The sequence below is a fragment of the Salvelinus alpinus genome, chromosome 25, assembly GCF_045679555.1.
Source record: "Salvelinus alpinus chromosome 25, SLU_Salpinus.1, whole genome shotgun sequence".
In the NCBI taxonomy this organism is placed as follows: domain Eukaryota; kingdom Metazoa; phylum Chordata; class Actinopteri; order Salmoniformes; family Salmonidae; genus Salvelinus; species Salvelinus alpinus.
The window spans coordinates 2,895,998-2,921,852 of record NC_092110.1 but is presented as its reverse complement, the minus strand read 5'-3'; the positions used below and the strand labels follow the sequence as shown (position 1 = coordinate 2,921,852).

The window sequence follows — 25,855 nt, the reverse complement described above, 5'->3', positions numbered from 1 at the left end:
CACAACTGCGACAGGGGTAATAGTCACCTCATCTAGTCTACCGTCATTTCTTATAGGGGAGACATGAGTGTCAGCCCGAGCAATGAAGTCCCTGATATTCCTGCCCTGCAGCGTGAAAGGAGAGGGGGGTCAGATACATTTTTTGGGCAAGCAGGATCAGCCATAAGCACATTTCAATGTTTCTTAACAGCTCCCTTGATGTCATCGCTCAAAGGACAATATGTAGTGGTACAGATACAATCTTTTATTTTATTACTTTTATCCCTTCTGGTAGAGGTCTCATCAATGGTACGTACTTTACTGAGAGCATCACCAAGCCATTATTTCGTGTATGAGCGGGCCTCAAACAGTCCATACATTTTCATAACCTCGTTTTCAAAGTCTGTTTTACTAGTACAAATGCGTTTCAGTCTCAGAAATTGTGTGTACGGTAATCCCTTTTTTCAGAAATGTGGGATGCGCACTGGCTGCATGTAGGATACTTTTCTTGTCTGTAGGCTTTGTGTACAAAGTAGTGGACAAAGTAGGCCCTGAGTGAAGGTGCACCAGTGTATCAAGGAATGATATCGCCGTTACCAATCTCTGCTGTAAACTTGATAGATTGAACCATGACATTAAGGTCAGCGAGAAAATCAAACACGTTGAGGGGACCCTTCCAAATGAGAAACACATAATCAACATATATTTAACACATACATATATGATGGGAGAAAGATTATTGTGCCAAAGGAGCTTGTCTTCAAGACAACCCACACATAGACATGAATAGTTAGGAGAGAAAATGGAGCCCATTGTCGCTACCTGTTTTTGTAAATAATAACAGTCTTCAAACAAAAAATAGTTATTGAACAGGAGGATACTCAGATCCAACAAAAAAAACGGTAGAGGACGTTGTGTCCCCTCTCTGTTCCAAAAATAACTTCAAAGCCTTCAGTCCTTTGTCATCTAGGGTGATGAGAGAGATAGCTAAATAGTCATCCCCAATTTCAAGTTCAGATAGTTGCTTAAGGAAATCGCCCGTGTCTCACAAGTATGAGGGGCAATTGCACCACTATAGGACGTAGGATCCTACTGCAGGCCTATGATATTAAGACATTCTTATTTTCAATGACGGCCTAGGAACTGCTTTGTTCAGGGGCAGAAAGACAGATTTTTACCTTGTCAGCTCGGGGATTCCATCTGGCAACCTTTCGGTTACTAGTCCATAGCTCTGATAACTAGGCTACCTGCCGACCTCACTTGAGGTGAGGAAGACGGTTTCAGGTCTACCAGAGTTACTCCTATAATCTAACAATATAATGCTATCTTCATACAAAATATTTGGATCGAAAATTAACGAATTACCCTCATTCTGTACGTCTATATTTGTATAGCAGTAGCCATCTCACAAAAATAAATGCATGCCTCCGGCATATCTCTGTCCCTCTGGGGTTAGGCCTAAGCTTCTCTTTCTTTATACTGTAAACTGTATAGGGTTCTGTAAGATCAAACAGAAGTTAGACATTCAGATATGTCCAAATAATGTTTATTTGGAGTGTAAAATATTTAATGCGAACTCAAAAACAGAACAGGGTATTCAACAAGAATGTTATATGATCTCGAAAAACACATTTCTGTATGGACCTCGCTTTGTGCATGGGGGCATTGTCATGGTGAAACAGGAAAGGGCCTTCTCCAAACAAAGTTGGAAGCACAGAATCGTCTAGAATGTCATTGTATGAGGTAGCGTTAAGATTTCCCTTCACTGGAACTAAGGGGCCTAGCCCGAACCATGAAAAACAGACTAAAACAGACCATTATTCCTCCTCCACCAGATTTTACAGCACTATGCATTGGGGCAGGTAGCGTTCTCCTGGCATCCGCCAAACCCAGAGTCCTCCGTTGGACTGCTAGATGGTGAAGCATGATTCATCACTCCAGAGAACGCATTTCCAACTTGGTAGTGAGTGTTGCAGCCAAGGACAAATTATTTTTACACGCTACACGCTTCAGCACTCAGCAGTGATGTTCTGTGAGCTTGTGTGGCCTACCACTTTGCGGCGGAGCCTTTGTTGCTCCTAGATGTTTCCACTTCACAATAATAGCACTTACAGTTTAGCAGGGCAGAAATTTGACTAACTGACTTGTTGGAAAGGTGGCATCCTATGATGATGCCACGTTGAAAGTCACTGAGCTCTTCAGTAAGGCCATTCAACTGCAAATGTTTGTCTATGGAGATTGCATGGCTGTGTGCTCGATTTTATACACCTGTCAGCAACGGGTGTGGCTGAAATAGCCAAATCCACTAATTTGAAGGGGTGTCCACATACTTTTGTATATAGTGTATATTGAAAGGCTTTCCCAAAAACGTTCGCAATTAGTTAACAAGAAAGTAGCCTATGCTTACCTGGCAGAATGGCTATTTTCATCAATCCAGTGGGCATTTGTTTTGCAAACTCTACCATCACATGTTCACTACAAAAACACCATTTAACAATAGCCTCTTGATAAGTGCACACTTAAATGAAAGGGTACAGGTTTTTTTTGTGTTTCATTTTTTTGTATTTTACCCCCTTTTTCGTGATATCTAATTGCGATCTTGTTTCATCACTGCAACTCCCCAACGGGCTCGGGATGTTTAAATGTTAAAAAGGTTGAATGTTCTCTTACTTAGAAAATAGTCCTGATCATTTAGGCCTAGGCAATATCCAAAACAACTAACAATACACTGAATATAAATTCAATCATTTCACTGTGTATTTCAGATGGAATTTAGGCATTAGAATGTACCACCAAGAGAACCCTGGGGGACGCCTGGCTGGCTGCTCTATGTACTTGTGGATGTTGTTTAAAAAAAATTACTCTTTATGACAATACTACATACAGATAACAGCCAAAATAAAGGAAACACTTGAGTAAATGAGGAATACAAAGTATATTGAAAGCAGGTGCGGTTCTTGAATTTAACATAAATGCCCAGTTGCCCATTATTTTGGCTACCATGGCTAGAAGATATCTGGGACTTTGAAAGAGGCATCTCAAAAGGAACTTATGGGGTTTAAAGGTTACGTGTTTGTGTCTCAGTCACCAGATCTCAACCCAATTGGACACGTATAGGAGATTCTTGTCCTTTTACAAACCTGCTCTATGTAAAATATTGTGTTATATAGCTTGGAACATAAACATGACTGGAAGACATGTTTGTTTCCAACATACGGGCTGTTTTCGTAAAGAAGTTCACTTCTCATGTTGTTTCTTTGCCACGAAACTAATGAATATCGCGATACTGTTATTGTCCCGGCCCTATTATTAAGACACTTTATGTTGGTGTTACCTTTATTTTGTCAGTTACCTGTATATCATAAGGCCTTTCTTTGAGAGTTATACCTACTGAACATCAAGCCACATTATGCTGGCTTGCAAAGTGATGTGTAATTCCTATTGGAATCCAGCCAGAATGAGGATGCCTAACAATTTTCAAACTTTTAAATCACCTGCAACCTGCTTTCAGAATGACTGCCCAGGTAAGAATTAATGATTGAGACTACCTAAATAATATAAACTGGAACAGATATCTCAGTAACAGGTGCAAGTCCAACTAAAATATTGGATTCGTTTAGAAAAATGTATGGCTAATGCTACTTCCTGATGTTCAGCCAACCAGGTTGCAGCAGTATGGAACATCAAGGAGTAGCATTAGCCACTCTAGCATGGCGGCGGAAAATTCTGTTTTATTAAGAGGTAATGAGTGGGGTTATAGCCTGCCTGTATCGTCGGACGGGGCCACAGCGTCTCCCGACCTCTCCTGTCTCAGCCTCCAGTTTTAATGCTGCAATAGTTTGTGTCGGGGGGGCTAGGGTCAGTCTGTTATATCTGGAGTATTTCTCCTGTCTTATCTGGTGTCCTGTGTGAATTTAAGTATGCTCTCTAATTCTCTTTTTTTCCTCTCTCTCTCGGAGGACCATGCCTCATGACTACCTGGCCTTGCTGTCCCCAGTCCACCTGGTCGTGCTGCTGCTCCAGTTTCAACTGTTCTGCCTGCGGCTATGGAACCCTGACCTGTTCACTGGACGTGCCAACTTGTCCCAGACCTGCTGGTTTCAACTCTCGAGAGACAGCAGGAGCGGTAGAGATACTCTGAATGATCGGCTATGAAAAGCCAACTGACATTTACTCCTGAGGTGCTGACCTGTTGCACCCTCTACAACCACTGTGGTTATTATTATTTGACCCTGCTGGTCATCTTTGAACATCTTGGCCATGTTCTGTTAAAATCTCCACCCGGCAAAGCCAGAAGAGGACTGGCCACCCCTCATAGCCTGGTTCCTCACTAGGTTTCTTCCTTCCTCTCTAAGGAGTTTTTCCTAGCCACCGTGCTTCTACACCTGCATTGCTTGCTGTTTGGGGGTTTTAGGCTGGGTTTCTGTACAGCACTTTGTGACATCAGCTGATGTAAGGGCTTTAGAAATACATTTAATTGAAATTTGATTGAAATGGAGGAAATGGATGCCCTTGCACCCTGAATGTAGGATGTTTTATGTACGAGCCGGGCGCTGGGGGGATACGAGTGTATAGCCGGCTGCATAGATTCCAGTTGCACGCAGAGAAATGACCTAAAAGGAAAAATAGCGCCATCTGCCGGCCACCCGCGATACATCGTGCACACGTCAATAAAAAACTCCACTACCATTACATACTGTAAAATAAGTTGTTTTCTCCTCATATACACACACTAAGACTTTTTCAACAACATTTTTGAAGGATGGATGCATACTGAGCCCTGGGGATGAAGTTACAAGCACAGACTTTTTCTGAAAGAGGTAAGACAGAAACAAAAATAAAAACAGTTTGGAGCGGAACTGGACCAAACATCTGTTAGATTTATATATATATATAAATAAATCTAAGTACAAATACAGTTGTGTAATGTACAAAATTACATGATGTATGGTTGACACAGTAGGACACCAGGTCTTTGTAATGGTATTTGTCTGACATAGTCGACACCTTGTCCCAGGCCTTGATGCTTCACAGAACAGTCAGCACATCGCTCACCACGGCCCTACAGGAAACAGAAACCCCATTACATACATTATCAAAACACTACCCTGACCATGTCACATGATTCTACCTATATCGTAAAAGTATATATTTGAGGTAGGTAGGCAGTGTTACCGTGTATTCCGGTGGTCAGGCTGCTGTTTGCAGACTGAATGGGCAGTCTGGAGGAGATGGTCACTGAAGAACTTCAGCTGAGAGGGACAGGAGCTCACGTCTTTAAATCAGGACTGAGGGAAACACGCCGCGACCTGCTCAGCGAAAAAGATGGAGAGAGACGAGAGAGAGGGCAATAAATCCCAGTTCAATTAGAGAAAAACCTGAAAATGAGACCACTAAACTGAGCCGTCTTCAAGAGGGCAGAGCAATTATTCCCCTAGGAAACACCTTGAAACCCCCGTAGACAACACAATTCACCTACACACCTTTTTGGCATTTATGGACAGAGTCCTGAGATCGGGTCTCGTTGAGTAGCGTCATCATCAGGTAGCAGTTCAGAGGTTTGTCCAACACCAGCTCCTTTAGAGCGTGTTCAGGTATCAAACCATCCTACGTTACTTAAGAGCTGACACGCAAGATAGAGACACCACTAAAGCAATGCATGTTACAGAAATGGCAAGAGAGACCACGCAGTAAAGGCAGGGGAACAGCTGCACATGGCAGCACACAAGGAGCTGTGACGAAATCCCTCCATCTCTTGACTGGACTTCATTGGTAGATGTTGTAAATTGTTAACTAGCCACATGGTCACTCACCACAGTGCACTATACCCCTCTCTTAGAAAACGCACCGTTGAAAAAAAATCTTCTTTAAACTGAGCGTTGTTACGTAACTTCAGTTGTCCAGAACTGCTGGTCTCTGAACCGCCTCTGTGGAGAAGACTTGTCCTCTAAAAACCTGCCAGAACACCAGGCCGTTATGGTAAAGTACTGTAAGCTACGGTATGACACACGAATTCCAGCAACTAGTTAAATACATCACATATCCTCTAAGTGTTGAGATATCTGGTGGAGTCACTCACTTCTTAGGGTAGTGAGGAATGACGATGTCATCTTCCACTGAACTCCCCAATCTGCCACTCACTGCTTCTAAAAAACGCCTGGCAGGGGACAGGACAGGGACAGACAGAAGGGAACAGAACTTATTTCAATTCTGACACTCACGGGTAGTAGTTAGGTTTCAAAAGGTGCTGTCCCATTTTGTGACTACCGTCTGGCATTCTTTGTGACTAGAACCATGAATAGAGTACGGTCCAAATGCTGGATTGTGTGTGGAAGCCATTTTTAATTATTAGTAAAAAAAAAAGTTGGGATACAGGCAAGACACAGGGATTGAACCAAGGTCTCCGGTAGGGAGTAGTAAATATAACTGGCTGGGAGAATTACTGCTAGAGTGCGGGCTCTGCACCGTGGAAGCAGTTTTAACTCTTACCTTGACTGGTTTGCTCTGCTCTCCCTCAAACAGAGAGTAGTCGTCCTGCAGCCTGCGACACAGCTCAGACAGACACACTGACTGACGGCTGGACAGAGGGTCCCACACTAACTCCACAATACCTGTGAGGAGGACACATTAAAGTGAGACACACCTCAGTAAATTCACAGGGAAACTCATGACAACATTGAAAGGAGAGTGCTAGACACATCCATAGGGTGTGTGTTTCTGTTGACCTTGCATCTTGGGTAACAGGGTCTTCTCTAAGATAGCAGGCAGTGTTTTTCGGTCTGTGTGCTCCGCCTCCTGGTAACCCAGTCCGTGACAGAAGGTCTCCACAGCAGAGTACCACGGCAGAGCCTCAAAGTCCTCCCCTGCAGCCTGATACACACAGAGAAAATGACAGAGGCACTGTCGCTCAAATTACACACATTTGAAATGAAAATGAGCTCTGTCAACAGATATAAATCTGAAACACAGACTTCCAGTACTAATATTCATTGCTGATTTTGGTTAATACAATTAGCGTTACCGCCAGTGCTAAGATTTACCATTGCGCTAGGTTTGTGTGTATATACCATACCTGTAGGGGGTTCTAGCCTAAGAGCTGGAGTCTGATCTCGTCGAAGCGAGACAGAACCTTCTTCACCACCCAGAAGTCCTCCTGCACGTCACAGAACACACCCTGCGACCTGCTCAGAATCTCTGCTGGATTTGACAGGAAAGAAAAAGATGTCTGTTATTCTATGGTTTAGAAAGCTAGCACTAACTAATTCTGTAAGGAACAGAATGGCAAATTGTTTGATAATAAAAAATAAATAAAAAAAGTTCTGTATTTTTCTTTACAGAAACCAATTTGGAAATTAAATACTGGGCTGAAATCAAGGTGTCACCAACACATTTTGTAAGTGGAGGACATTTGTCCTCGCCCAGTACAGCTACAATCCTCACCTCTCCCCTTACGCAGTTCTGCCTCTTCCTCAGGTGATAGCTCGCTGTCGGCCGGCAGGCTACCACAGTCTTTCTCACCTGGCTCACTGGATGGAGAGATAATCATATCATAGATGCAGTGAAGAATGAAGGGATTCATCTAAAAGCTAAAGCGATGTGACATGTCAGTACTAAAGGGAATATTCCCACTCACTATTTATTCTCTTTTTCATTCACGCTTTACCCTGAATCTCCTTCACGGTGTGGATCAGTGGCATCTGGAGAGCGAGAATTAGTCTAGAAATGCACCCAGTTACAGCTAATCAAAAATAAAACAGATCAACGGTGTGAGGAGGTGAACTACGGTAGAAAGTTCACATTTCGCCATTTCACTGACTGGGACCACACAGGGTACACACACACACACACACACACACACGTACGCACAAACACACGCACACAGACGCAAACAAACGCACGCAGACACACAAAGAACAACTCACAGCTGAGCTGCTGTAAGCGAGAGGACTCTCGTCTCCTTGACAACAGATCCTCCTACAACAGAGCCTCCGCCTGTTCAGACAGCAGAGTGTGCATGTCCACCTCCACACTGTTTCTCTCATTACATGTAAAATGTGACCCCCACCAAAACCTCAATAACACTGTCTGATCATCACATTTTAGTCATTTAGCAGAAGCTCTTATCCAGAGCAACTTATAGTTATGTGCATTCATCTTAAGATAGCAAGGTGGGGCAACCACATATCACATTCAGACTAAGTACATTTTCCCTCAAAGTAGCCATCAGCAAAGCCAATGCTAGTATGGGGGGCGGAAGAAAGTCACGTGTGAGTGTTAGTTCACAAAAGAGGGGTGCTGGGGGATTATTTAAGACACTTTTTGACTGGGCTGAGTGGGAGCTGCCCTCCTGTAGGGGTGGAAGGCTGGGGAGACCAGAGGTGGCAGAACGGAGTACTCGGGTTGGGCTGTTGGGTTTGAGCATAGCCTGAAGGTAGGAAGGGGCAGTTCCTTTTGCTGCTACGTAGGCAAGTACCATGGTCTTGTAGTGGATGCGAGCTTCGACCGGAAGCCAGTGAAGTGTGCGGAAGAGCGGGGTGACACGGGAGAACTTGGGAAGGTTGCACACCAGGCGGGCTGCAGCATTCTGGATAAGTTGCAGGGGTTTGACGCACAAGCAGGGAGCCCAGCCAAAAGCGAATTGCAGTAGTCCAGATGGGAGATAAGTGCTTAGACTAGGACCTGCGCCGCTTCCTGTGCGAGGTAGGGTTGTACTCCACACAATTGTTGTAGAGCATGAACCTGCAGGAGCGATTCACTGCTCTGATGTTTGCAGAGAACGTCAGGGTGTCGTCCAAGATCACACCAATGTTATTTGCACTCTGGGAGGGGGACATTGTAGAGCTGTCAACCATGAGTGAGAGAGAGAAAGTAAGTGTGTGTGTGTGTGTGACTTAGAAAGTAGAGGGGTGAATATCTTACCTGTTCCCCAGGGTGTCGCTTCACTCGCTTCCCAATCTGTTGCCCCTCCCACAGGTTATTATCCTCGCTCTCCTGGTCATCAGAGCCACTGTCATCACCATCACTCCCTCCAGTATTAACAAGCACGGAGTGAGCGACAGGGCCATATACAGAAATACAGAGAGAAAGACGTTCACTTCCTCCTGTACCAACGCAACAAGGACTAAAAACAAAGTGCATAACGACAACTTAATTCAGCACCCCGTCAAAGGAGGTGTGATATACACTGAGTATACAAAGCATTAGGAACAACTGCTCTTTCCATGACATAGACTGACCAGGTGAAAGCTAGACGAAGGGGAGGAGACCGGTTAAAGAAGGATTTTAAGCTTCGACACAATTGAGACGGATTGTGTATGTGTGCCATTCAGATGGTGAATGGGCAAGAAAGAATATTTAACTGCCTTTGAACGGGGTATGGTAGTAGGTGCCAGGCACACGGGTTTGCGTCAAGAACTGCAATGCTGCTGGGTCTTTTCACACTCAACAGTTTCCCGTGTGTATCAAGAATGGTCCACCACCCAAATTGACACAACTGTGGGAAGCATTGGAGTCAACATGGGCCAGCATCCCAGTGGAATGCTTGACATCTTGTCGAGTCCATGCCCTGATGAATATTAGGAAGGTGTTCCTAATGTTTGATATTCTCAGTATTAGTTCAGCTACAACTCTCACGCCACTTTCTATAACCGACGCATATAACATTCTGGGGTTTGATTATAGATTGTCTGTTTATTATCCATGCATTAGCCTAATGTTCAGCGCAAAAAAAAAGAAGAAAAAGCTTAAACGGTCATCCGAGAGAAAATATCAATAGACCATTCTCTCCTGTTCCCCTCCTCTGTTACCCATCTTCTCTGCTATCCTCTCCATGATGGTTTTGGACCGTGGGGCAAACTTGATCCTTCGCTCATGGTCATCTGGCTCATCATCATCATCACTGCGTTCCTCCAGGTCCTCGTGGTCTGGGGTCCGGGGGGAGCACTCCTAGTCTCTGCCCAGGGAGATGTAGTCCTTCTGGGCTCTGGCCTTCTGACGCTGCCTCCTGGCTGCCTGGATCCTCCTCGCGTCCGAGATCACCACTACACACAACAACACAAGGGATATCATTCAGAACACTGCCTATCTGCCTATCTCTGTAGACCAGGGGTGGACCTGGACCTGAGTTTACAAGAAATCCTGCTATGCCCTCCGACAAACCATCAAACAGGCAAAGCGTCAATACAGGGCTAAGATTGAATCATACTACACCGGCTCCGACGCTCGTCTTATGTGGCAGGGCTTGCAAACATTTACAGACTACAAAGGGAAGCACAGCAGCGAGCTGCCCAGTGACATGAACCTACCGGACGAGCTAAATCACTTCTATGCTCACGTCGAGGCAAGCAACACTGAGGCATGCATGAGAGCATCAGCTGTTCTGGACGACTGTGTGATCACGCTCTCCGTTGCCGACGTGAGTAAGACCGTTAAACAGGTCAACATACACAAGGCTGCGGGGCCAGACAGATTACCAGGACGTGTGCTCCGGGCATGTGCTGACCAACTGGCAGGTGTCTTCACTGACATTTTCAACATGTCCCTGATTGAGTCTGTAATAACAACATGTTTCAACTAGACCACCATAGTCCCTGTGCCAAAGAACACAAAGGAAACCTGCCTAAATGAATACAGACCCGTAGCACTCACGTCCGTAGCCATGAAGAGCTTTGAAAGATTGGTAATGGTTCACATCAACACCATTATCCCAGACACCCTGGACCCACTCCAATTTGCATGCCGCCCAAACAGATCCACAGATGATGCAATCTCTATTGCACTCCACACTGCCCTTTCCCACCTGGACAAAAGGAACACCTACGTGAGAAAGCTATTCATTGACTACAGCTCAGCGTTCAACACCATAGTACCCACAAAGCTCATCACTAAGCTAAGGATCCTGGGACTAAACACCTCCCTCTGCAACTGGATCCTGCACTTCCTGACGGGCCACCCCCAGGGGGTGTGGGTAGGTAGCAACACAGCTGCCACGCTGATCCTCAACACTGGAGCTCCCCAGGGGGGTGTGCTCAGTCCCCTCCTGTACTCCCTGTTCACAGATGACTGTATGGCCAGGCACGACTCCAACATCATCATTAAGTTTGCAGACGACACAACAGTGGTAGGCCTGATCACCGACAACAACGAGACAGCCTATAGGGAGGAGGTCAGAGACCTGGCCGGGTGGTGCCAGAATAACAACTTATCCCTCAACGTAACCAAGACTAAGGAGATGATTGTGGACTACAGGAAAAGGAGGACTGAGCACGCCCCCATTCTCATTGACAGGGCTGTAGTGGAGCAGATTGAGAGCTTCAAGTTCCTTGGTGTCCACATCAACAACAAACTAGAATGGTCCAAACACACCAAGACAGTCGTGAAGAGGGCACGACAAAGCCTATTCCCCCTCAGGAAACAAAAAAGATTTGGCATGGGTCCTGAGATCCTCAAAAGGTTCTACAGCTGCAACATCGAGAGCATCCTGACTGGTTGCATCACTGCCTGGTATGGCAATTGATCGGCCTCTGACCGCAAGGCACTACAGAGGGTAGTGCGTACGGCCCAGTACATCACTGGGGCTAAGCTGCCTGCCATCCAGGACCTCTACACCAGGCGGTGTCAGAGGAAGGCCCTAAAAATGGTCAAAGACCCCAGCCACAGACTGTTCTCTCTACTACCGCATGGCAAGCGGTACCGGAGTGCCAAGTCTAGGACAAAAAGGCTTCTCAACAGTTTTTACCCCCAAGCCATAAGACTCCTGAACAGGTAATCAAATGGCTACCCAGACTAATTGCATTGTGTGCCCCCCCCAACCCCTCTTTTTACGCTGCTGCTACTCTCTGTTTATCATATATGCATAGTCACTTTAACTATACATTCATGTACATACTACCTCAAATTAGGCCAACCAACCAGTGCTCCTGCACATTGGCTAACCGGGCTATCTGCATTGTGTCCCACCCACCACCCCCTCTTTTACGCTACTGCTACTCTCTGCTCATCAAATATGCATTGTCACTTTAACCATATCTAGATGTACATACTACCTCAGCCTGACTAACGTGTCTGTATGTAGCCTCGCCACTTTTATAACCTCGCTACTGTATATAGCCTGTCTTTTTACTTCTTTACTTACCCATTTGTTCACCTAATACCTTTTTTGCACTATTGGTTAGACCCTGTAAGTAAGCATTTCACTGTAAGGTCTACCCCTGTTGTATTCGGTGCACGTGACAAATAAACTTTGATTTGTCCATCCTATCTTGCAAAGACAAGTGTGGAGGCAAAAAAACTAGTAAAGACTCACTCTCACTCACTCTTGATAATACTGTGCATGGAATTATTCTTACTCTTTGATTTTGTTGACTTAATTAATTGCAGCCTTTCCTTTGGAGAGCGAGCCTAGCTATCTGCATGACTGACCTGGATTATGTTTTTGAGTGGAGGATCTGGAGGAGGCAGAAGTGGATGTGGTTGACTTGGCGTCTCCGTCGCTCTCTGGGGACAGCTCTTCTCCGGACACATCACTACCGGACTTCCCTTTTCGGGGACGCTACCACAGTCACATCTCTCCTGGCTGGGGTCAACACCGGGACACGGTTAGAGAGATCAATCATGTATCCTAAACAGGGGTGTGTTTTTAAACAATATAGACAGGCGATCATAAAGAAATTGTGTTTTTGTGTCCATGACTATAGTGTCTCTTGTCTAGATTATTTGTGGTTGTAGTAGTAGACAATTTGACAATAAATAACAATGTTGTGCTTGCCATTAGGACGGGAAGTCTTTGCAGGGTAAGCCTCCTTCCTCCTGGCTTGGAAGACCACAGCTTTGTCTGACGATTTCTTCAGTTTGAACTCGCATCCTTCAAAATGGGAAGAAAAGAAGAGTTGGGTCGTTCCATGAAAAGAGTGCCTTTTGCGTCCCTTCGAGATTTTAAGTGGAAATTGTGCACCAAGATTGCATTTTTAAAAGCCTGTTATATTAAATGAAGTGCCCTTTAACATAGACCACATGGAGAATTCAATAAAAGATTCTTTATATAAATAGACTTGCAAAAGGGACAAAATTCAGCATTTTTACATGTCCCTCCATGCACCCTCTAACTTCTAGGAAGTTGGATGGGACTTGATTTGCGACTTGATTTGAACCCATTTAACCCCAACATTTCTCCAAGTTTTCACCATCATTGTAAAGCCCTAGTTATTTAGTTTCTTTCACAAAGTCATTCCTGAAGATGATTATTTATTTCATGTGATTAGGGATTTATTTACATCTGTCCCTCATTTTAAGGTCAACCCTGTTTCTCTCGTTTTAATATGGGCAAATTAATCCTTTGAAAATATTTTTCCCCAAAGAAACATCTTCAACATGTAATGGTCAAATCAGTGTAAAAGCAGGTGAACTGGTTCTACTCTTTTTGGCCATTTCCTGGTGTTTTGTGGTAGAAAACTGGGTCGAGCATAACACAACCCAGTTACCCATAGACAGGCTGTTTTGTTGTAAAGCTTGAATTCAATTTCCCCTACCTGTTGCACAAAACAAGCTTGTCACAAGGGGATTCATGGCTGATTTAAGATATACATCGTTAACCCTGTTACGGTCAACCCTGTTACTTTATTTGGCACTTACTATAGTATTTGTTTTATATTTAACCTCTTGAGATGGGAAAACATGTTTTTTAGGAATGTCAAATTGTATTTTCCATTTTATATAAATATTATCTATTTATTATATTATTATTTTCCTTGTTTCAGGTCATCATAATGAAATTGTATATATATCTGTCTGAATTCCAAAATGAAACAAGGCAACATAAAACATAACCAACAAACACCAAAACAAAAAAAAACAGTAAGAATTATACAATCCCTTAAAGCTCTGCTCTTAATTTCTCATTACTAACATTTTCCCCCCATTAATTTCATTAACATTATTATTTTTGTATTTTCCTTACACGCCTTTATAAATTTGACTGTGGTAAATGTGTGGCTGTAGTACGTAAAATACCCCTACCGGAGTATAGAGGCCTAACAGCTATACAACTAAATAATGATTTTATACAAGAAAGCGACCACAGTCCAGTTGACCCATAGAATTTCTTTATAATATTGACACTTCTTTGCTTATCTGCAAGATTAGGGGGAAGAGATAGCAAAGAGGGGTCCCATATTGTATAGAAATCTCCTACCTTGTTCCTAAATATAGCATTAATTTTCTCCAGAGGTAACACTTTAAAGATCTGACAATACCACTGATTTGTTGTTGGTGGCTGGTCTTTTATCCAGTTAAGGAGAATGCATTTGTGGGACACAGAGTCATTTTTAAAGACGATTGAGCTACGCTAAGGTATGTGACGGCTTGTTCCCGACCACACCTAGTACAAATAGCCATTCGTATAGGATATATGAACTATATGTCCTCCAGCTCCATTTTGACATTTTCCAGAAATGTTTTATTAAAATGGGAAAGTCCAAAACAGATGGCCACGAGTGCCTTTTTCCTTACACTAACAACAGGTATCAGAATTCTGCTTTTTATATATATATAAAAAAGGGAGTCCTGTGAACCCTCTGCATAATCTTATATTGCATCTCTTGCACCTTGTTGCAGGTAATCAAGCTGTCTTGCTTCGAGCATAGCCTTTGTCTAATTTTGGATTTCTGAGCCTCTTCCCAGCTCCGTTTTCCATACCCTAATCAGAGCACTTAAGTTACTTTCAACATTAGAGTGTAAAGCAGCATAAAATGACAAGAGTGATTAGGTCTTTCAGCTTTCAACAGGATATTGTCCACTGGGGTTCGTATTGGGTTCTATGGGGTGAACACAGTCTTGGATTCAATAAAATGTATTTCTTGCAGATACCCAAAGAACTGTCGGTGTGGTACAGCACATTTTGTTTTATATAATGAAACCATAGCAACGTGTCACCAGGAAAACAGAGCCGACAGATAGGAAGCTAGAAGCTGTATGCATGTTATTACATACAGCCGGGAAGAACTTTTGGATATGAGAGCAGCAGTAACCAGCATTACGACCAGGAATACGACTTTCCCGAATCGGATCCTTTGTCCGTACCCCCCATGGCAATTGAACTGATTCCAGAGGCTGATCCAAAACACCGCCGGTGGAAGAGAGGTACTCGGAGTGGACTTCTAGTCCGACTCAGGAGGCACGCACACCCCCCACCACTTCCGAGTATATTACTCGCTAATGTTCAGTCTCTGGATAATAAAGTTGACGAGGATTTCCTTCCAGAGAGACATTAGGGATACATACTCTGTTTCACGGAAACATGGCTCTCTTGGGATATACTGTCGTAGTCCGTACAGTCGGTTGGGTTCTCAGTTCATTGCGGAGACAGGAATAAATCTCTCTCCGGGAAGAAAGGCGGGGTTGTAGGTTTCATGATTAACGACTCATGGTGTTATAACATACAGAACCTCGAGTCCTTTTGTTCACCCGACCTAGAATACCTCAAATGCCGACCATATAACCTCCCAAGAGAATTCTCTTGGTTAGTCACAGTCGTGTATATTCCTCAAGCCGATACCACGACGGCCTTCAAAGAACATCACTGAACTTTATGCAAATCACATATCCTGAGAGCGCATTTATTGTAGTCAAATAATGTTTACATATTTTGCATTACTCATCTCATATGCACAGTTGAAGTCGGAAGTTTACATACACCTTAGCCAAATACATTTAAACTCAGTTTCACAATTCCTGACATTTAATCCTAGTACAAATTCCCTGTCTTAGGTCAGTTAGGATCACCACTTTATTTAAAGAATGTGAAATGTCAGAATAATAGTAGAGAGAATGATTTATTTCAGCTTTTATTTATTTCATCACATTCCCAGTGGGTCAGAAGTTTACATACACTCAATTAGTATTTGGTAGCATTGCCTTTAAATTGTTTAACTTGGGTCAAACATTTCGGGTAGGCTTCCACAAGCGTGCCACAATAAGTTGGGTGAATTTTGGCACATTTCTCCCGACAGAGCTGATGTAACTGAGTCCGGTTTGTAGGCCTCCTTGCTCGCACAAGCTTTTTCAGTTCTGCCCACACATTTTATATAGGATTGAGGTCAGGGCTTTGTGATGGCCACTCCAATACCATGACTTTGTTGTCCTTAAGCCATTTTGCCACAACTTTGGAAGTATGCTTGGGGTCATTGTCCATTTGGATGACCCATTTGCGACCAAGCTTTAACTTCCTGACTGATGTCTTGAGATGTTGCTTCAATATATCCACATAATTTTCCTTCCTCATGATACAATCTATTTTGTGAAGTGCACCAGTCCCTCCTGCAGCAAAGTACCCCCACAACATGATGCTGCCACCCCCGTGCTTCACGCGTGGGATGGTGTTCTTTGGCTTGCAAGCCTCCTCCTTTTTCCTCCAAACATAACGATGGTCATTACGGCCAAACCGTTCTATTTGCGTTTCATCAGACCAGAAGGCATTTCTCAAGGCATTTAAAAAAAAAAAAAAAAGTACAATCTTTGTCCCCGTGTGCAGTTGCAAACCGTAGTCTGGCTTTTTTATGGCGTTTGAGCAGTGGCATCTCCCTTGCTGAGCGGCCTTTCAGGTTATGTCGCTATAGGACTCGTTTTACTGTGGATATAGATACTTTTGTACCTGTTTCCTCCAGCATCTTCACAAGGTCCTTTGCTCTGGGATGGATTTGCACTTTTCGCACTAAAGTATGTTATCTCTAGGAGACAGAACGAGTCTCCTTCCTGAATGGTATGATGGCTGCATGGTGTTTATACTTGCGTACTATTGTCTGTACAGATGAACGTGGTACCTTCGGGCGTTTGGAAATCTCTCCCAAGGATGAACCAGACTTGTGTAGGTCTACAATTGTTTTTGAGGTCTTGGCTGATTTCTTTTGATTTTCCCATGATGGATGCCAAGCAAAGTTTTAAGGTAGGCCTTGAAATATATACACAGGCACACCTCCAATTGACTCAAATTATGTCAATTAGCCTATCAGAAGCTTCTAAAGCCATGACATAATTTTCAGGAATTTTCCAAGCTGTTTAAAGGCACAGTCAACTTAGTGTATGTAAACTTCTGAGCCACTGGAATTGTGATACAGTGAATGATAAGTGAAATAATCTGTCTGTAAACAATTTTTGGAAAAATTACTTGTGTCATGCACAAAAAAAGTCGGTTAGGACAAGAAATTTGCGGAGTGGTTGAAAAATAAGTTTTAATGACTCCAACCTAACCGGCTGACTACACCACTCGCGTCACATGTGCGAGCGTTGCAAGATAAATTTAGAAATCTATATTTTTCAATTATTGCACCCACACTGCTCGCTTGCGCCAACGAGCGTCTGCGTTGCCAAGGGCGAAAAATAAGTCACTTCTATTTGTGACGCAGATCGCGCTGCAAGTCCTGCCTCTCCCATCTCCTCATTGGTTTATAGAAGTAGGTACCCACATGGGTGACAAACACAAACGAAGCCAGTGGCGGTAATGCACCTAATTTATGAAAGTTGCCAATCGCAATATAAAGTCAAGAGAAGAAAAAGCCTGGAAGGAGGAGAGATGACTAGAAACGATTCGGTTGATCGTTTTATGTGTGGATTAATTGGTGGAGTAGAGGACCTTGTGCATTTCAGGTAAAATAACAACTCAATGTTTATATCCCAGGACAAATTAGCTAGCAACAGCAAGCTAGCTAAATAGGACAAATTAGCTAGCAAGTGCAAGCTAGCTAGCTAAATTGCCATACATGTTGAATGCTTTTCGACCTGTCCCCAAATTAATATAATAGGTTCAAAGTTTGTTTTGATATGTTAAACTGCGTGTCGTGATCGCGTTTGGTGTGGGGGGACAAAATAAATGTATGCACGATGGCACGCGCAGCCGGTTTGGGTTCCGGGTATGTAAACTTCAACTGTATATACTGTATCTTAGTCTGTGCCGCTCTGACATTGCTCATTCAAATATTTATAATTCCATTCCTTTAGATGTATGTATTGTTGTAAAAAACTGATAGATATTAGTTGTTAGATATTACTGCACTGTTGGAGCTAGAAACACAAGCATTTTGCTACACCTGCAATAACATCTGCTAAACACATGTATGTGACAAATAAAATTAGATTTGAAACATATCTGATAATGACCTTATACGTTTCTGGTACCAGAGGTGGAAAATGCCATCAGAAACACCAGGGGGAAAAACCTTATTAATAAGGGGAGTCTCTCTCCAGATCTTAAGATAACGTTAAGAATCGGGTTATGTGCCGACTGAGTTTGTCAAATCAAATTTTATTTGTCACATGCGCCGAATACAAAAAGGTGTAGACCTTAACCAACAATGCAGTTAAGAAAATACAACAAAAAAGTAAGCGATAAGAATAACAAATAACTAAAGAACAGCAGTAAATAACAATAGCGGGGCTATATACAGGGGGTACCAGTACAGAGTCAATGTGCGGGGGCACCAGTGTCGAGGTAATTGAGGTAATAAAAATCAGCATAAAAATAATTGTCCTCTCAATGTCAACTGCATTTATTTTCAGCAAACTTAACATGTGTAAATATTTTTTATGAACATAAGATTCAACAACTGAGAAAAACTGAACAAGTTCCACAGACATGTAACTAACAGAAATGGAATAATATGTCCCGGAACAAAGGGGTGGGTCAAAATCAACAGTCAGTATCTGGTGTGGCCACCAGCTGCATTAAGTACTGCAGTGCATCTCCTCCTCATGGACTGTACCAGATTTGCCCGTTCTTGCTGTGAGATGTTACCCCACTCTTCCACCAAGGCACCTGCAAGTACCCAGACATTTCTGGGGGGGAATGGCCCTAGACCTCACCCCCCAATCCAACAGGTCCCAGACGTGCTCAATGGGATTGAGATCCGGGCACTTCTCTGGCCATGGCAGAACACTGACTTTCATGTCTTGCAGGAAATCACGCACAGAACGAGCAGTATTGTCATGCTGGAGGGTCATGTCAGGATGAGCCTGCAGGAAGGGTACCACATGAGGGAGGAGGATGTCTTCCCTGTAACACACAGCGTTGAGATTGCCTGCAATGACAACAAGCTCAGTCCGATGATGCTGTGACACACTGCCCAAGACCATGACGGACCCTCCACCTCCAAATCGATCCCGCTCCAGAGTACAGGCCTCTGTGTAACGCTCATTCCTTCGACGATAAACGCGAATCCGACCATCACCCCTGGTGAGACAAAACCGCGACTCATCAGTGAAGAGCACTTTTTGCCAGTCCTGTCTGATCCAGCGTCGGTGGGTTTGTGCCCATAGGCAATGTTGTTGCCAGTGATGTCTGGTGAGGACCTGCCTTACAGGCCTACAAGCCCTCAGTCCAGCCTCTCTCAGCCTATTGCGGACAGTCTGAGCACTGATGGAGGGATTGTGCGTTCCTGGTGTAACTCGGGAAGTTATTTCCATCCTGTACCTGTCCCGCAGGTGTGTACGGATGTACCAATTCTGTGCAGGTGTTGTTACACGTGGTCTGCCACTGCGAGGACGATCAGATGTCCGTCCTGTCTCCCTGTAGCGCTGTCTTAGGTGTCTCACAGTACGGACATTGCAATTTATTGCCCTGGCCACATCTGCAGTCCTCCTGCCTCCTTGCAGCATACCTAAGGCATGTTCACGCAGATGAGCAGGGTCCCTGGGCATCTTTCTTTTGGTGTTTGTCAGTGTCAGTAGAAAGGCCCCTTTAGTGTCCTAAATTGTCATAACTGTGACCTTAATTGCCTACCGGCTGTAAGCTGTTAGTGTCTTAATGACCGTTCCACAGTGCATGTTCATTAATTGTTTATGGTTCATTGAACAACCATGGGAAACAGTGTTTAAACCCTTTACAATGAAGATCTGTGAAGTTAATAGGATTTTTACCAATTATCTTTGAAAGACAGGGTCCTGAAAAAGGGCTGTTTCTTTTTTTGCTGAGTTTATGTACATGTAGGTACAGTTATTAAAGTGACTATGCATAGATAATAACAGAGAGTAGCAGCAGCATAGAGGGAGGGGGCAATGCAAATAGTCTGGGTAGCCATTTGATTAGCTGTTCAGGAGTCTTATGGCTTGGGGGTAGAAGCTGTTAAGAAACCTTTTGGACCTAGACTTGGTGCTCCGGTACTGCTTGCTGTGCGGTAGCAGAGAGTCTATGACTAGGGTGGCTGGAGTCTTTGGCAATTCTTTGGGCCTTCCTCTGACACCACCTGGTATAGAGGTCCTGGATGGCAGGAAGCTTGGCCCCAGTGATGTACTGGGCCTTACACACTACCCTCTGTAGTGCCTTGCTGTCAGAGGCCGAGCAGTTGCCATACCAGGCAGTGATGCAAGATCAGGATGCTCTCGAATGGTACAACTGTAAAACCTTTTGAAAATGTCAGTGAAGACACTTGCCAGTTGGTTAGCGCATACTCTGAGTACACATCCTGGTAATTCGTCTGGCCCTGCGGCCTTGTGAATGTTGACCTGTTTAGAAGGTCTTAGCCACATCGGCTATGGAGAGCGTGATCACACAGTCGTCCGGAACAGCTGATAGAAACATACATGAGAGTGTTACTTGCCTCGAAGCGAGCATAGAAGTTATTTAGCTCGTCTGGTAGGCCCGTTTCACTGGGCAGCTCTCGGCTGTGCTTCCCTTTGTAGTCTAATTGTTTGCAAGCCCTGCCACATACAACGAGCGTCGGAGCCGGTGTTGTACGATTCAATCTTAGTCCTGTATTGACGCTTTGCCTGTTTTATGGTTCGTCGGAGGGCATAGCAAGATTTCTTATAAGCTTCCGGGTTAGAGTCCCACTCCTTGAAAGCGGCCTGTAATCCATGGTTTCTGGTTGGGGTATGTAATCACAGTCACTGTGGGGACTACGTCCTCGATGCACTTATTGATAAAGCCAGTGACTGATGTGGTGTACTCCTCAATGGCATCGGAAGAATCCCGGAACATATTCCAGTCTGTGCTAGCAAAACAGTCCTGTAGTTTAGCATCTGCTTCATCTGACCACTTTTTTATAAACCGAGTCACTGGTGCTTCCTGCTTTAATTTTTGCTTGTAAGCAGGAATCAATCAGGAGGATAGAGTTATGGTCAGATTTGCCAAATGGAGGGTGAGAGAGAGCTTTGTACGTGTCTCTGTGTGTGGAGTAAAGGTGGTCTAGATTATTTTTTCCTCTGGTAGCACATTTAACATGCTGATAGAAATGAGGTAAAACTGATTTAAGTTTCCCTGCATTAAAGTTCCCGGCCACTAGGAGTGCCGCCTCTGGATGAGCATTTTCCTGTTTGCTTATGGTGGAATAAAGCTCATTGAGTGCGGTTTTAGTGCCAACGTCGGTCTGTGGTGGTATGTAGACAGCTACGAAAAATACAGATAAACACTGTAGGTGGATAGTGTGGTCTACAGCTTATCATGAGATACTCTACCTCAGGCGAGCAAAACCTGGAGACTTCCTTAGATATCGTGCACCCGCTATTGTTTACAAATATGCGTAGGCTCCCGCCCCGTGTCTTACCAGAGGCTGCTGTTCTGTCCTGCCGATAGAGTGTATAACCCGCCAGTTGTATGTTCTTAATGTCGTCATTCAGCCACGACTCGGTGAAACATAAGATATTACAGTTATTAATCTTCTGTTTGTAGGATATACGTGCTTTCAGTTCGTCCCATTTATTTTCCAGTGATTGAACGTTAGCTAACAGGGCGGAAGGCAAGGGCAGATTAGCCACTCGTTGCCTGATCCTCACAAGGCACCCTGATCTCTTTCCGCAAAACTTCTGTTTCCTTTTCCAGCAAATCATGGGGATCTGGGTCAGGTGTCTGTTGTAGTATATCCCTCCCGTCCGACACATTGAAGAAAAACTCTTCGTCCAATTTGAGGTGAGTAATCCCAGTTCTTGATATCCAGAAGCTATTTTCGGTCAGAAGAGACAGTAGCAGCAACAATATGTACAAAACAAGTAACGAACAACGTGAAAAAAACAAACAAAATAGCATGGTTGGTTAAGAGCCGATAAGATGGAAGCCATCCCCTCCGGCGACATTTTTCTTTACCAGTTACAACACTGATTAATGAGTATGGAGATGTGAAGCAGGAGTCATTACTGACCCAATTAGAGCAATGTTAATCTCTGAGCCATTCTGCAAGCATGACATGCCCAGTTATAAAATAGCAAATTAGGTAGTGCCAGGGCTCCTAAATTATATGGCAGCTGCAGTTTACTAATTGTCAACCTTGGTCTTTTTCTGTACCATATAAAGACTGAAAGGTATTTATTGAGTTAACGAAAAATACTTTTAATTATATATAATGGGACCGCCTGGGGAGGATACAGTCTGGGGAAAACATTCATTTTAAAATCTGATTCATTCTACCCAATCATTATAATGGCATGTCCCTCTACCTACCTAGGTCTTCCTTAACTGCCCTAAATACAGGTGCAAAGTTGCCATTAGACAGGTTGTGAAGTTTATTCGAAATGTTTAACCCAAGATAAACAAAACCATTTTTTGTCCAATTGAACGGGAAGTCATTCAAATTGTTGTTGTCACTCAAGCTCCGTGGTGGCATAGCTTCTAAATGTATTATGTGGCCAGAAAATAGCCACATCTCTTAATTAAGTCAGTAAGAATGGGAATAGAGGTTTCTGGGTTAGAAATCAATAGCAAAATAGTATCTGCACATAGAGATATAATGTGGGTTTGTTTTCCAATCTTGACACATGTAAGACCTTCCTGGCTATGTACAGTGCATTTGGAAAGTATTCAGACCCCTTACATTTTCACAAATGTTACGTTACAGCCTTATTCTAAAATGGATTAAATAATTGTTTACCCCTCATCAATCTACACACAACACCCCATAATGACAAAACTTAAACAGGTTTAACATTTTTTGCACAAACCTTATTTACGTAAGTATTCAGACTCTTTGCTATGAGACTCGAAATTGAGCTCAGGTGCATCCTGTTTCCATTGATCATCCTTGAGATGTTTCTACAACTTGATTGGAGTCCACCTGTGATAAATTCAATTGATTGGACATGATTTCTCTTTTAAAGGCACACACCTGTCTATATAAGGTCCCACAGTGGACAATGCGTGTCACATCAAAAACCAACCCATGAAGTTGAAGGAATTGTCCGTAGACCTCCAAGACAGGATTGTGTCGAGGCACAGATCTGGGGAAGGGTACCAAAACATTTCTGCAGCATATAAGGTCCCCAAGAACACAGTGGCCATTCTTAAATGGAAGAAGTTTGAACCCATCAAGACTCTTCATAGAGCTGGCCGTCCGGCCAAACTGAGCAACCAGGGGAGAAGGGCCTTGGTCAGGGAGGTGACCAAGAACCCGATGGTAACTGACAGAGCTCCAGAGTTCCACTGTGGAGATTGAAGGACAACCATCTCTGCAGCTCTCCACCAATCAGGCCTTTATGGTAGAATTGCCAGACGGACCCCACTCCTCAGTAAAAGGCACATGACAGCCCGCTTGAAGCCAAGCTTGAACTCTTTGGCCTGAATGCCAAGCAACACGTCTGGAGGAAACGTGGCACCATCCCTACGGTGAAGCATGGTGCTGGCACCATCCCTACGGTGAAGCATGGTGTTGGCAGCCTCATGCGGTGGGGCCGTTTTTCAGCGGCAGGGACTGGGAGACTAGTCAGGTTCAAGGGAAAGATGAACAGAGCAAAGTACAGAGGCCATTGAGTGAACCCGATTGATCCAGCATCTCTGGAGAGACCTGAAAATAGCTGTGCATCCCCATCCAACCTGATGAAGTTTGAGAAAATCTGCAGAGAACAATGGGAGAAACTCCCCAAATACAGGTGTACTGAGCGTGTAGCGTCATACTCAAGAAGACTCAAGGCTGTAATTGCTGCCAAAGGTGCTTCAACAAAGTACTAAGGGTCTGAATACTTATGTAAAATGTGATATTTAAAAATACATAAAAATTACACTTGCAAAAATGTCTAAACCTTTTTTGCTTTGTCTTTATGGGGTATTGTGTGTAGATTGAGAGGGGGGGACGACAATTTAATCAATTTTAGAATAAGACTAACGTAACAAAACGTGGAAAAAGTCAAGGGGTCTGGATACTTTCTGGAGGCACTGTATAGCTAAGGAGAGGGGTGAATCTCAAATGTATTCTTGATTCCTCATATCCTCCCTCGTCTCCTTCTCAAAATTAATTGGAGGATTAGTTCTGAAGTCCCTCTTATCTTCTCTTCCAATGTGTTTTGAGGAGGCAAGGAAATACAATTGATTCACCCCTCCTTGTTAATCTTCTTTCTTCTACCTGCACTATGGAACTTGGGCAGGTGAAAGCAAAATCCTGGAAGATATTTTACATATTGCTGCGATGTGTCCTGTGTTTTCAGATAAATACAAAGGCACAAGGAGGGAAGCCATATAAGAATTTAGATGCGCAGCCCACTGTACTGTTAAGTTAGTGACGTTAGAAATGTCTTGGGCATGTACTTACCTTTTTAGTCTTTGGGTGACAGTCTATGGTGCTTACATAAAAAAATAAGAAGTAAAAGCCTACCTTTATCATCAGAGAAGCTGAGCACGTTTATTATATTTCGTCCATCCTTGTTCTCTTTGCTGTGAGGCGATCTAGTAACCGCGAACGGTCCACTATCTTCCACTACGTCTTCATCACCACTCGAGTCCGACTTGTTCTGCGACGACTTGGAGGGCTTTAATGCTATCAGCGGTAACTTGTGTTTTACCTACGTCATCACCCTCTCCATTTCTGTTCATCTTCATCGCTCGAGTCTCCTTTCCTTTGCCTAACATTTCTTTGTGGTTTCTTGTTGAACATATTTTCTGTATCGGGGTATCGCCATGTAAATAAATCACAATACGGTAAGTCGTAAATAAATATCAGCTGTACATATGTCGCAATCTTCTCGCAATGCATTCCGGGTCTTGTAGTTTGTCAGTGTCGAGGATTCGGTCGTGCTTGGGGTGCATTCACAATCCCAATGAAGTTTCAATACGATTATTTTACCAATCTTTGACATGACAGTTAAAAACACGATGGGAGTCTGGAAAAACACTGATATTAAATATGTTTTCTTACAATTGTTTCCTAGTCCTCCTTTTTAGCTGATCCAACAAGAGGAATAGAGTACCACAGTATGAGTCTTAATACCCATATACCTAGCGGTCGAACAGGGAAATGGTTCCAATAGTTTTCCCACCATTAATTTTTCCCATAGGGGATTTTAGAAACAGTTAAAATAAGGGCTGTGTTTCGTGTAGTTTTGGCGTGACGTTTTGATAACTGTGTAAATCTCTCTTGGACAAGGTGACTTTTATCAATATATTCACCTGTATTTACCCCCCAGAAATTAAATGCTAATTATATTAAAGTACTGCACATGCCATGATGATCTGGAAGAGACTGCTGAATCGAAGCAAAGGTAAGAATCTCTGGATTAACTATCTAATGTTAGCTAAATGTAGTAATGAATAAATTGGCTACATTTCTTTAAATGGACAATTCTGTGAACTGTCTTTGGCGAGTTTTAAATTGACACAATATCTGTTAGCAAAGGTGTCAGTTAGAGATGACATGCAGGAGCTTGCAGGGATTTGTAGTTTTGCGATGTCTACGTTGATGCTAATTAGCCTTTTTGAATAGGAGTAACATTAGATAGTTAATCCAGCGATTCTTACCTTTGCCTCGATTCAGCAGTCTCTTTCAGATCATCATGGCATGTGCAGTTCTTTATGATAGCCACATTAGCATCTAATTAATATTTCATTTCTGGGGGGTAAATACAGGCGAATATATTGATAAAAGTCATCTTGTCCTAGAGAAAATTACATGGTTATCAAAACGTCTCGCCAGGGTAA

General features: G+C 43.5%; 1 pseudogene; it reads right to left on the bottom strand.

Moving 5' to 3' along the window:
• Positions 1-1,509: 1,509 nt before the first annotated feature.
• LOC139553025 (intron Large complex component GCFC2-like) lies at positions 1,510-24,914 on the bottom strand (annotated as a pseudogene).
• Positions 24,915-25,855: the final 941 nt, after the last annotated feature.